Genomic DNA, 13,941 nt, shown 5'->3' on the forward strand with positions numbered 1-13,941 from the left:
GAGAGAATACAATGTGCCCAAGCTCTCTTCTTTAGATAGTCTGACCAGCCCAGGAGAAAATCTGGTGAAAACCGAAAGAATTGTGGATGCCATAAATCAGAAACAAAAACAGAAATTGCTGGAAAAGCTCAGCAGGTCTAGCAGCATCTGTGGATAGAAAACAGAGTTAAGGTTTCAGGTCAAGTGGCCTTTCCTCAGAACATAAATTTGGTGAACATTTATTGCACTCAATCTATGATGTAATATGCATCTTGAGGTAAGGAGACCAAATCTGCACATGGTACTTTAGATGTGGTCTAACTGATATTCTAAGCAATTGAAGGATGCCTTTATTACTTCTGTACTCAAATCTTTTGTGATAAAGGTTAACATACCACCTGTAATTGCACAAATTTGTAATTTGTGACTTAGCGATGTAGACATCCAGATCCCTTTGTATATCTACATGCTCAGCCAGCCTGGAACATAAAATGCATTGGAATATTTACTGACCAGTAACAAGAGTGAATACAATGCTAGAGTGAAAAGAGTATGCATGTTTAGGAGCAGGATGTCTAAGTGGTAATCCATTGGGCATGAGGGGCCTGCAGTTAGGCCAAGAGGAGTGGGTAACACTGCTGTCAGGTTGTTACTGCAGAGGTCATGTATGAGGTCTGCAGTGAAGGAAACATCGGAAGTTGGAAGGATGACCTATAGAAAAGGCTGATGAGCCTACAGACAGGAATGTATAATGCATTGGATGCTCTGCCAAATGATCTGAGAGCATTGTCAACGAGGATGGAGCAGCCGAACTTAGTATGAGCTTTGGCACTGAACTTTGCACAGAGCTGGAAACCATTCCATTTAGTCTGGAAAGAGTGACCAACTCCATGAAAATACTTGCACTACACAGTATACAATTGAACAGCAAATCTCAGCTTCCAGTACAGTATAACCAGAAGACGTAATACCCACAAGTCAAAACAATGAAGTACTGTGGACATTTAAATTTATAACTCTAAAATCAGTTTTTAAATGAGGAATGGTAGCTGTTAATTTAAAATAAGTGGCTGCAAGGAGATAGAAATCCATGGAATGTCAAACCAAATGATATGAAGGGAACGACAAACAGCAATCCTTCAAAGGGGAAGAAGAAAGTCAAAACAGACTGGTCTGTGATCTCTGGTGACTACAAAAGTAATGAGGGGCTGATGACTCTCTGCTCCACAGCATGCCTTGTCCCGCAGATTATGTCCCAAATTGCGGACACATTTTGTGTTGAAGGCAGCCCCTTCAGAAGCTTCTTTAAATGACCTCACGTATGCCAATGAGTTAACGTACCTGCGAGTATTAGCCTGGTAAAGAGAATTAATGTTGTTTAAAAATTAACGTTGTTTAAAGTAACCCCTTTCCTCTGTTATGCAGATAAAGGATTCTCTCAGGTAAAAACAATGACTGCAGATGCTGGAAACCAGATTCTGGATTAGTGGTGCTGGAAGAGCACAGCAGTTCAGGCAGCATCCAAAGTGCAGCGAAATCGACGTTTCGGGCAAAAGCCCTTCATCAGGAATAAAAGCAGTGAGCCTAACGCGTGGAAAGATAATCTCTCCACGCTCACTGCCTTTATTCCTGATGAAGGGCTTTTGCCCGAAACATCGATTTCGCTGCACTTTGGATGCTGCGTGAACTGCTGTGCTCTTCCAGCACCATTAATCCAGAAAAGGGATTTTCTCAGTCTGAGGGGTAGAAGCTAACAAGGTAAAAGGAATAGGACGACAGAAGAACTCTCTCATCTTAAACCCTGGAGTTCAGGCACAATTAAAAGGAATCAGAACAACAAAACCTCATCCAACTTGTGAATTAAGCATGCTGAAATTGACTGTTCAACTCTCAATGTCAATGTTGCTAGTAAACCCCACCACAATGACCACAATGTACAATTTGTGAACAATCCAGTGACTGATTTGCAAATCTGTTTTTTGAACTTTTAGCTTCTTGGACTAACCTCTTATTTCTAATCCATATGGTCTGTGCTTTGATACTAATTCTCCTCATATATGGTAATTGATGAACTCATTCTTGATAGCTCAAGAAAGCTTGGTTAAAAAATTGGCACTTTTTAAAACATAAGTTTATTTAAGTATGGAAGAAATGTATTCACAAAGCATCAGTTTTAAATTAATTTCGTTGCAAACATTTGATGGGTGGGAGGTGGGGGGTGGCGTGGGAGTAAGGCAAATAAAGAAAAAGAGGCACCCTCCTCACTAATGATCCTAATGATCTGGGGTAGCCAGTCTGCGGATCCTTTTCAGGGGGTGAGCATAACATTGAATACAATATCAAAAGCTCACATGAATTCAAGCGCAGATTGCAGCTATCATGGCTGCAGGTACTGGTGCTAAAAGGGGTTTATAGTGACTCATGGCAGTCCAACAATTTGGGTTTCAACAAATTATCAAGATTTAGAAGCGTCACAGTGGCAGTGAACCCATGTTATATTAGGTCAGGCAAAACATGGAAGTCAGACACGAGGAGACTACACAGGCATGATAAGTTGACTTCTGCAGGAAATATTGGTTGGATTGATTGATAAAGTTAGTTGGAAGGGCTGCTTGTTGAGGTTTGTATTTCATCATCCAGGATGTAGTACCGTGGTACTTTCTACAATCACAGTGATCTTCACATATTATATTTTCATATTACACAGTTTCTTCAAAAATAATTGAGAAGCCATTTTACTGTTAAAACAAAAAGCTGCTCAAATCACAATGTCACTTAATTTCAAAGTGGATCACGGTGGTTTAAAATCCAGATATGCCCATCTCAAGAAGATACTCAAAAAGTACTTTCAGTGAGTTGATAATTAGAAGTGGGTAGTGAAAATTCAATGCCACCTGGGTGCCCAGCGTGGGCAATAGATAACTTGAAGCAATCTCCCCATGGAGTAGGCTGCAACTCCTTTGCCTTTAAGCAGATACTCGGATCACAGCCAAGTTCAGCTTGACACACCGATTAATGCAATTACCATTCCACAGAGTACATGGAGGGCCTGTGAGGGTGGGGAGTCACTGTAGGAGGTCACAGTTTGAGCTATAGCAGCAGTGAAAGTGAGTCATGTCATAATTCCTTGAGCATACAGACTGCAATTGAGCAGAGTGCTGGACCACTCTGAATAGAGCGTTGTTTTTGTTTCTGCCACATCTTGAACAGGCATCTTGGCACAACTCTGCACTGTTTTGTCCTCTGCAAACATGGTCACCATCACTTATACAACTAGTTCCAAAGCATCCTGTGTGCAGTTACAAGGTCTGCACTGAGCCAGGCTTCAAAAAGCCAGTTCCCTGAGCAACCTTTTACAGGCGACAAAGCATGCTAACCCTTTGGCTGCAAAGCAGACTCAGGCAAATGTCAGCAGTGAGAATGGTTCCAAACTGGATGAAACCTACAGAGAACAAAAAGATACAGTGGTGTGGGGACATTACAGATAAGGGACCAATGGACACCCAGTGGCAACCTCAAAAGCAGTACAGGGTCAGTGCAGTCAGGCTCCCAGTAGTGATAAACCAGAATAGAGCGATTCATTTTCAGAGCTATGCTGTCCCATCTCAACAAGTGTCTGACAGCAGGAAGAATGGGGGAGCAACTGGATGCTGAGCCTTTGCAAAAGGTAAAGGAGGCCACATTAACTTATATTCCCTTTTCCTTCAATAAGGCTGAGACCTTCAAATGCAAGAGTGCACTTCATGTCATCATCTGCTAAGTAGTCATCTCTTATTATGCTTTGATTCTCTCCTTCAACAGGAAGCAGCCAAAGTGAGTGTATAGGATCCTGGGGTGGCTGCAGTTGCCCCTGGGTGTGAAGATGATTATGCAGGTATGACATTCCATAATTCATCACATTGCAGCAACTGGAAGCATTCACATATGCCCAGGCATCAATAGTGCATGCCAGCATACAATTTGACCTCTCACAGATCTGCATAGTGGTTACACATGGTGATCGGCGTTGACGAGAACCGATGGAAAATGCTAGCAGAAATCCTCTGTGATTGCTGCCTACGTTCCGCATTACTATCCTCTGTTAGCCAGGGCATAACCCTGGTGTCTCACTGATCTCTATTGCAGATGTTGCACAAGAAAGCAATTTGGACACTGAAGGGAGTGCTGCATCTAGAGAAGGAACAGCAGGAAATGTTTTTACTGGAGTCTTCAATAAATTATATTTCCCAGGTCTCCCCAAAGACTACTGCAGAAATCATGCTGTTGGTTTTGACCTTTGCCATGAGACACTATCTATTTTCTGCTGTATTGATGCATTTCTTGGACAATATTAATATATTATGTGACAAATTGATTTCTAAGTCCACAAAGGCTCTCCTGAAAGGTACATTTTGCAGCAATTCAGTTAGCCTACAATTCCATTTCTATTGCCTGCATTACTATAAGTTGTCACTCATTTAGCATCTGTTGAAGAAGAGGAAGTGCCATGTCCCTATAGTGAATAATCTTGAGCTGTCAAGGATTGAAACGGTAGCAACTTTTTTGTCACCTCAGATGTGAACATGCAGCTGCAGAATATGTTCAAGAGAGAGGAGATAATGGATAGTCTAGACTACAGGGAAAGGCATGCAGAATTAGCTGAGGTAAACATTGAGGACATTTATGATGGTTGATATTACTGGGATATGGCCAAGGAAGGCCAGACACTTAATGAACGACAGATCTTTTGTTATCTTATCAATTCTCTCCTATGTTAAGATCCAGGTGGGCCCGACTTAGAAAGGCCAGCATATTGTGCGGTATCTCAGCTTAACTCACCTGCATGCCATAGCAGATAAAGAACATAGGTTGCTGGCTACTGAAGTAATTGATACTGAGCTCAGGGTATTACGCTGAGGAACTCTCTTAAAAATGTCCTGAGGCAAAAATGATCAACCTCTGAACAACCACAAGCATCTTCCTTTGTACTAGGTATTGCACCAACTAGTGCGGGGTTTTCCCTCAGTATCCTAAGGGATGTAAACGCCACACCTCACTAGACATTACATACAATCTTGAAGGTAAAGCCAGTCTCTTTAACCTCTCATGTGGAGTTCAGCAGTTTTGTCCAGGATTGGATTAAGGCTGTAATAAGATCTGGTACAATTTGGTGGAACTAGTGACTATAAGAGTGATAAAGATGTACAGCATGGAAACAGTCCAACCCGTCCATGCCAACCAGATATCCCAACCCAATCAGGTCCCACCTGCCAGCACCCGTCCCATATCCCTTCAAACCCTTCCTATTCATATACCCATGCAAATGCCTCTTAAATGTTGCAATTGTACCAGCCTCCACCACTTCTTCTGGCAGCCAATCCATACACTTAACACCCTCTGTGTGGAACAGTTGCCCTATAGGTCTCTTATATCTTTCCCCTCTCACCCTAAACCTATGCCCTCTAGTTCTGGACTCCCCCACCCAAGGGAAAAGACTTTGCCTATTTACTCTATCCATGCCCCTCATAATTTTGTAAACCTCTATAAGGTCACCCCTCAGCCTCCGACGCTCCAGGGAAAACAGCTCCAGCCTGTTCAGCCTCTCCCTATAGCTCAAATCCTCCAACCTTGGCAAATTCCTTATAAATCTTTTCTGAACCCTTTCAAGTTTCACAACATCATTCCGATAGGAAGGAGACCAGAATTGCACACAATATTCTAACAGTGGCCTAACCAATGTCCTATACAGCCGCAACATGACCTCCCAACTCCTGTACTCAATACTCTGACCAATAAAGGAAAGCATACCAAACGCCTTCTTCACTATCCTATCTACCTGCGACTCCACTTTCAATGAGCTATGAACCTGCATTCCAAGGTCTCTTTGTTCAGCAACACTCCCTAGGGCCTTACCATTAAGTGTATCAGTCCTGCTAAGATTTGCTTTCCCAAAATGCAGCACCTCACATTTATCTGAATTAAACTCCATCTGTCACTTCTCAGCTCATTGGCCCATCTGATCAAGGTCCTGTTATAATCTGAGGAAACCTCTTTACTGTCCACTACAGCTCCAATTTTGGTGTCATCTGCAAACTTACTAACTGTACCTCATATGCTCACAAACAAATCATTTATGTAAATGACAGAAAGTAGAGGACCCAGCAGCAATCCTTGTGGCACTCCATTGGTCATAGGCCTCCAGTCTGAAAAACACCCTCCACGACCACCCTCTGTCTTCTACCTTTGAGCCAGTTCTGCATCCAAATGGCTAGTTACCCTGTATTCCATGAGATCTAACCTTGCTAATCAGTCTCCCATGGGGAACTTTGTCGAACGCCTTACGGAAATCCATATAGATCACATCTACTGCTCTGCCCTCATCAATCATCTTTGTTACTTCCTCAAAAAACTCAATCAAGTTTGTGAGACATGATTCCCCACGCACAAAGCAATGTTGATTGTCCCTAGTCAGTCTTTGCCTTTCCAAATACATGTACATCCTGTCCCTCAGGATTCCCTCCAACAACTTGCCCACCACCGAGTTCAGGCTCACCGGTCTATAGTTTCCTGGCTTGTCTTTAATGCCCTTCTTAAACAGTGGCACCATGTTTGCCAACCTCCAGTCTTTCGGCACCTCACCTGTAACTATTGATGATACAAATATCTCAGCAAAAGGCCCAGCAATCACTTCTCTAGTTTCCCACAGAGTTCTCAGGTACACCTGATCAGGTCCTGGGGATTTATTCACCTTTACCCATTTCAAGACATCCAGCACTTCCTCCTCTGTAATGTGGACATTTTGCAAGATGTCACCATCTATTTCCCTACAATCAATATCTTCCATATCCTTTCCCACAGTAAATACTGACTGTTGCTTCCTCAGGGAATTCTATTAAGTTGGTGAGATATGACCTTCCCTGCATGGAACCATGCTGCCTATCATTAATAAGCCCATTTTCTGATAGAAGCCAAGAAACTGTGTGATAAGGGTGTGCAACAATTCAAAAAGGAGAGATGTTTACCAACAGACTGTTTCCACTTTGCTGCTATATGGATGCTCCAGCAAGCTCTGCAAAGCAGGATACAGAAAAATCCTATAGATACTATGGATGTCCCATCCTTAAAAGAGAGTAGACCAGGTTGTGAAGGATCCAAAATAAGTGCCATAAGGAATACGGACAGGAAGGACATCAAATTACTTCACAACATGACAAGGGCACTGCATGAGGGCAGGCCAGTTAGTGCTGTTAAGGACCCAGCACATTTATTAAGTTTCCATACTTTCCTCTAGCTTGGGGATTCCCAGCAGACTTTGTGAACTGAGTTTTCCTTCGTGTTGGTCAGGCACTTAAATGCTCTGTGACTCACCTTGACAGCCACTGAGGAATTTTACACTGAGGAATTTTCTCCCTGAGAAATAGCTGTGCTGAATTTCATTCCATTAAGCCACCAGATTTAATGGTGACAGAGCAAAACCATAATCTGAAAGGTGGCACTGGAAGGCCTCAAAGTGGTACATGTGGCTGTTGTTTTACAGTCTGCCATACGTAACTACGATTCTCCCACAGAAATATCTGGAACACTGGGCACTTTTTGTCCAGGCAAAAACATTCTAATCAGATTCACACCCAGCAAGGAAACTTCCTCTGCATTTGTTTAAAAAATCTCACTGATTTGAACTGATCTGTTGCTTTTTTGCAAACTTTTTGTCAAGTACATCCTTTGAACATCCTGTACTTTCCAATACAGTGAAGTCGGGCTAAATTCTACGATTTCTCCTTAAAGTGTGTTGGCCAGTGAGTTTCACAGTGGCCCACAATCAATTTTCTCACACCGTCTTCTACGTTTCTCCTCACGAATTATAATCCTGAGATGTTGGCTGCATTTCTCATGAAATCGTGTTTCCTGTGCTCCAGGTAAGATCTTCTCCTGGTTTCCTTGTACCACCCACCCCTGCCCCAAAAGCCCAGCTGCCACTACTTCAGACTCTCCCAATCAGCATTGATCTCTCAGACTGCAGGGGCTCGATCTGGAAACGGTCTCAAGGGGAAAGACAAGCTCCTTCCAGGACAGAGATCTGAAGGTGCTGCTGGGCTGTCTGGGGGAGAGGATGGGAATCCTTATCCTTGCTCACCTCCCCCATCCCCCAAAGGGGAACACCATAACAAAGCCAACCAACCTTGGCATAAAGAGCAGTGTGGGTCAGTGCTGTGTACAGAGTGAAAAGATTTTCTGCACTCTGCAAGATCAAGTGCCACCATCTTCTCTCTGTTACTTCTTACTCAGGATACGGCACATGCCTTTGCCAAGGCTCATGAACTGCTTGCATGCATCGTGTTCCACCCAAGGGTTCACAGCATCACATCCTCCCAAACTGCTAACCCTTTCTGCATTTCCAGCTAACTCACTGGGGACACCTGGTGACTTCTTGTGACAATGCTGTGGCTTTAGGAAGTGTGTTTTGTCCTGGTTATGATTAAGCAAAGTTTTAAGGCAGAGGTGCCGAATTGGCTAGTGAGAGCCTAGAAAGTAAACAACTTGGGAGGCCTTGTTTTTTTTTAAAGTTGGTATAATAGGTGCAGCCTGGATGGGTGTGGCCAGCTCTCACAAATCAGGATTTCTAGTTTTTAGTTTTTTAGTTTTGTGATTCAGCATTGGTTGCTATTGTGATGTTGAAAAAGTGGAACCTATTTTCCCCATCTCTTGATTATAGCCAAAAGCTAGTGGTTCTCTTCGTAGGTTGCTGGATCACATGTGAGTCAAAATCTGTTTCCTGAATTTGCCTTTTTGCCAAAAGGTGTGTTTATGGAATATTACTATATTGAAACAGTTAATTAATAATAGTTGTTGTATCTATTGTTCTGTTAAGTTTTCCAGTCGAGTTAATTTATTCTAAGTTCTTCTTTCTTTTGTTGTATTTTAACTATAGCATTTGAATACATTATGTTTTGTTTAATATCAAGTAGTTTGACCAGTAAATAGGGACATGGCACTTTACATCTGTCTTTAAAGTAAGAAACAATTAGGGCCTAGGCTACCTTCTTAAAATATTTTGAGGGTCTGGTCTGATCTGGTCCATAACACTCTCCTGCTCATCATCACCTCCTTCCGCTCATGTGTCCCTCTCTGTCATACTGAGTCTCTCCCTTTGTCTCATTGCAAAGAAAAGCTGGCCCACACCCTCACAGATTGATCCCTCAACTGACCTACCTGTAATCATTGCACTACATCACTTGAACTGACTGTGACCATCCCCATATAGTGTGATTGAATGACTGTGGTGGATCCTCTAACGTTCACACATCACCACTTACTCAAAGCACACGAATTGTATTTGGTGTGTAAGCAGCTGGCAGTCTGAGTGATGATAAGTCTCTGACAGTCTGTCACCTGGTGCTAAAGTTAATGAGCGTCAATCCGCCATGTCAGCATCGATGTGTGAAGTGCATTGGGTGATGGCAGGATGGGTCTTCACCAAGCTATAGTTGTCAGGAACTGGCTCTGATCTTTCTGTTGGGAATTTTCACTGTCTCCGTTTCATGGTAGAGATGTTTTGGAAAAGCGATGTAAGTCTGCCGAATTGGGTTTTTAATGAACTGCAAATGCACTGAAATAAGGTCGTCACCTCTTTGAACTCACCTTTCCAAGCTCAGGGCAAGCCAAGACCTTCTTTTGCAATGATGCAAATCTATACTTTTTTCTTTCTCACCTTATTTTGTCACCACACTTGTCATTACTGTCATGACATCAGGGTGGGAGAATTCACTCAAAATTTTAAAATTAAACCTAAGCCTTTCAAATTCACAACTGTCCCAGAAGATGGCATTCCAAGGTACTGTCTGGGACTGGAATTTTCAAAGTTTCCCAGCACTGGATCAAAATCCCATGGCCATTTGATGTCTAACCCAATAATTCAGATCTCTGAATCATTTATAGAGTCAGGGCAATACAAAAAGAGTATTAAATCCATATCATCCATGAGGACCAGATAACTTAATTTAGTCCCATTTGCCAGCACTTAGCCCATATCCCTCTAAACCCTTCCTGTTCATATATCCATCCAGATGCTTTTTCACTGTTGTAATTATGCCAATGTCCACAACTTCCTCTGATAGCTCATTCCATGCACACACCACCCTTTGTGTGAAAAAGTTGCCGCTTAGGACCCTTTTAAATCTTTCCCTTTTCATCTTAAACCTCTGCCCTCTAGTTTTGGACTCCCCCACCCCATGGAAAAATCCTTATCTATTTACCCTCACGATTTTATAAATCTCTGTAAGGTCACCCCTCAGCCTCCAGGGAAAACAGCCAATCTTGTGGCAGTGACTCTGTTGTCATTGTGTATCCCTCCTCCACATTCGTGTTTTGCTCCTTGATTTGTTCCATTCTGACTTAATTTGCCTAACACCATTACCCCCTTTGTTATTGTCCAGTCTTTAATCTCATCACAGACCATCCCATGTTTTTTCTTTCCACTCTCTACCCATGCATTTGCTTAAAACCTGGTACATCCCTAAGGCTAGGATTTAATGTGGTGAGTACAAAGTGTAGGCATAGGTGACTTCAAGGGGCATTAACCTACTTAGGCTCTCTTTATCACCCCAGCATGAAAGTTCATTGGATTGAGCATCAATTTGGTACTTAAGGGCTTCTCCTTTGTCCAATCAGGAGCCTGCTCACTGAATCCTTGCCCTGTCCACCACCCACCCAGAGGTAACTGCTCAATCAGAAATTTGTAGGCTCAGGGTTGGAAGCACAAGTGGCACACCATGACCAGCTTCACCAGTGGGTAAGAAAGTGGGTATTTTGGGGACACTATTGGGGATGGGGTGAGTAACCCTCCCTGTCCCAATTAGCCCCAGATTCAGGCAAGTGGAGCTTCCCTGTGAAGAAAACACGCCCTGTTCCCACCAGCTGGGAGAGAGGGTATTCAGCCCAATGAGTGGCTTAGGCCCTTGGAATCAAGGGTTATGGAGATAAGGAATGATCAGCCATGATCATATTGAATGGCAGTGCAGGCTCGAAGGGCTGAATGGCCTACTCCTGCACCTATTGTCTATTGTCTATTGGCTGGTGATTCAAAAGCTTCACTTGTTGGCGGGCTGAGGATGCCCACCATGGATTTTCCTGCTCGGAGTGGAGGTGGTGAGAAAGGGACTGAGTACACCTCTGGGTGAACTCAACCAAATATTTGCCCTTTCCTCACCATCTCCAGGGAGGGGAAATTGCACCCTGACTTTACCCACTTCTGATGAAAGCATATTGGAGCCTGAGCAGACCATTCAGCCCCTTGAGCCTGTTCCGCCATTCTAGACCATGGACTGATCAATCACCTCAATGGGCGTGACAGTGACTCACGAACCTGAAAGTTTCTCCACAGATGCTGCCGAACTTGCTGAAAATTTCCTGGTTTTATTCACTAACTACATTTTGATCTCATCCTAGCCAATTTGCTGCAGTTTGGACAGAGCAGAGGTTCTGTGACTCATAGCCTCTGTCTTTGATTCTATTAACTCACCAAGAATCTTCTGATCCTTTGACATTCTCGAAACAGCTTGCTGGAATTTTTCACCCTGGTTTTGGCAGGTTCCTAGAGAATGGGTGTGTCAGTTTTGAGGTGGATACAGAGAAGCAGAGGAAATCCCTTTTACAATGACCTCTCTCTCAGAAAGCCAATGCGATGGGGAGAGACTACGAGTGAGAATTTTGCAGGAACCTGACCGAGTCCAGGCTGGGGATGGGGGATTGAAGGGGTGTGGTGAGGATGGGTGAGAGGTTGATTAAATAATATGGAAAATAATAAGATTCTGAAAATGATTGACAAATGTGACCCTTGCTTTGTTTGTGATTGAAGTAATCAAGATCCAGCCGATGGAACAGCTGCTAACACAAACCAGCCGAGCAGCCCTTTGAAGGTCACAGTGAAGATTATCAAAGATGCACTCCTGGACTACGGTTTTATGGTCTCAGAAGATTCACCAGTATGTGTGAAGTCTGTCACTGCAGGTAAATACCTGGGAATGGGAGGTTCCAATAAGATGACTGTATCATCTTGTTACTTTTTAAATTTATACTTCAATCCAGTGTGGTTTATTAAACGAAGACAGCCTTGCAAAGAGTTGTCATGCTATTCCAATTAATTTAAATAAATTCCCACGTCTACAAAGTTTCCGCCAAGAATTTAGTTAAAGCTGTGAAATAAACTCGAAAGCAATCGACCAATGCCAACAAGAACTGAAAGGAGCACAGTAATTATGAAGACGACATTGGGACAAGTTAACAAGAGAATCCAAGCATAACCCTGAAGAAAAGAAGAATAGTTTAACAGCATCCAAGTGGTTTGAAAAGAAATTTAAATAAAACATATGGCAAAGAAATGCCAGGTTACAAGGAAGTAACTGACATACAGCATATCTGGATTATCACAGCTGACTTACTGGAACCACAATTATATTAGAAGTTGTCAGATCTCAGGAGTTGAAAATGTGTTGCTGGAAAAGTGCAGCATGTCAGGCAGCATCCAAAGAGCAGGAGAATCGCGTTTCGGGCATGAGCCCTTCTTTAGGAGTGCAGCATCTGCAGTCCTCACTTTCTCCTCGAAGATCTCAGGAGTTGCCTGACATTGGAGACAATTTGGGGCTTCCGTAGAATCAAGCTTGCTTCTATGTTGTTCCCCACTGTGCCCTTCCAGGTACGGACCCCAATCAGGAGCTGATGTGCAAGCAGCAAAAAAATGGAAAGGTTTAATCATTTCTGCCTGATTTCTATCCATCATTGAACTTCCAACGACATAAAATCCAGATCCAAATCTGGTCATCCTGCAGTTGGAACTGATATAAAAAAGATAAGTTGTGGAGGGAGGATTGGGCAGTCCCAAAATTTCATAAGAAGGAATGATCTCACTCAGGGAATTTCTGACTGTTAGTTTGATGAAAAATTGAGAGGAACATACTGGTAGCAATAAGAGGGATGAGAGCTTGAAACTAAATATAGAATCTGTAATTATTTTGTGAGAAAACTGATATAATTATTTTTGAACAATGCCAGAGACATTCATAACAGGTCGTGTGGATAGAATCGATTTGAAGGACTGCTGAGAAATTTCCTGAACAAAAAAGCTAATTCCAATTCAAGAGAGTAATTTTCATGTTGGTTGACAATCATATTATGATTAATTGCAGGAATTACGTATATATGTCTCATTTACTACTGTAATTTTGTATATCTCAATGTACATGTACATTTGCATGTACATACATACATGTTAAATGCACGTGTCTGTGTGTTGGCACGTGACATGTATGTGTGAGAGAGTAGGGGTGAAGTCTTTCCAAAAATGTACTTAATGCCACTGATGTTACTTCAACCTATCTCCATCCACACGATGCTATTTATGCCCAACTCCAGTGACTCATCTTCAGAACTGGACTTGAAATGGTAACTGCACTTTCTATCTACAAAAGCTGTCAGACCTGCTGAGTCTCTTCAGCCATTTCTGCTTTTGTTTCAAATTTCCAGTATCAGCAGTTTTTTGTTTTACTTTTGGTATTTCCTTACCTGGCACAAGGTGCAGCCTTCAGCTTGGACAACTCTCACTACAGCCACAATGGGGACCCACATAATACAGAAGATGGTCATACACCAACCCAGTGCTACTGTCCAGACAGGGTATTCAACAGGTCCATATGTTGGTGGGACAAATCATCTGTTTAAAATGAAGGTCTAAAATCATATCAAAAACAGAATGATTATCTGCACTTCATTTTCTGTTTGAAACACTAAAAGATGTAACATCTCCTTATTACAGCAAACTCGATGAGATAAGAAACCAGCATGCTCTCCACCACAGCCAGAAGAGCCAATTCTTTTCCCCAATCATCATCTCAATATCCTTGATGAATCTGTTCAGCCCTGTGAACAAGGAAGCAGAGAGACACCATCAGCCACTTTGTCCTGTCTTCAGGGCAGTTTGTTAATTGCCAA

At 42.6% G+C, this 13,941-nt stretch overlaps 1 pseudogene; it reads left to right on the forward strand.

Annotated features, from left to right (window-relative positions):
• Positions 1 to 777: 777 nt before the first annotated feature.
• The window catches only part of LOC132819999 (sodium- and chloride-dependent neutral and basic amino acid transporter B(0+)-like), a 129,019-nt pseudogene continuing 115,855 nt past the window's right edge, over positions 778 to 13,941 (forward strand).

The sequence above is a fragment of the Hemiscyllium ocellatum genome, chromosome 11 (assembly GCF_020745735.1).
Source record: "Hemiscyllium ocellatum isolate sHemOce1 chromosome 11, sHemOce1.pat.X.cur, whole genome shotgun sequence".
NCBI classification, from domain to species: Eukaryota; Metazoa; Chordata; class Chondrichthyes; order Orectolobiformes; family Hemiscylliidae; genus Hemiscyllium; species Hemiscyllium ocellatum.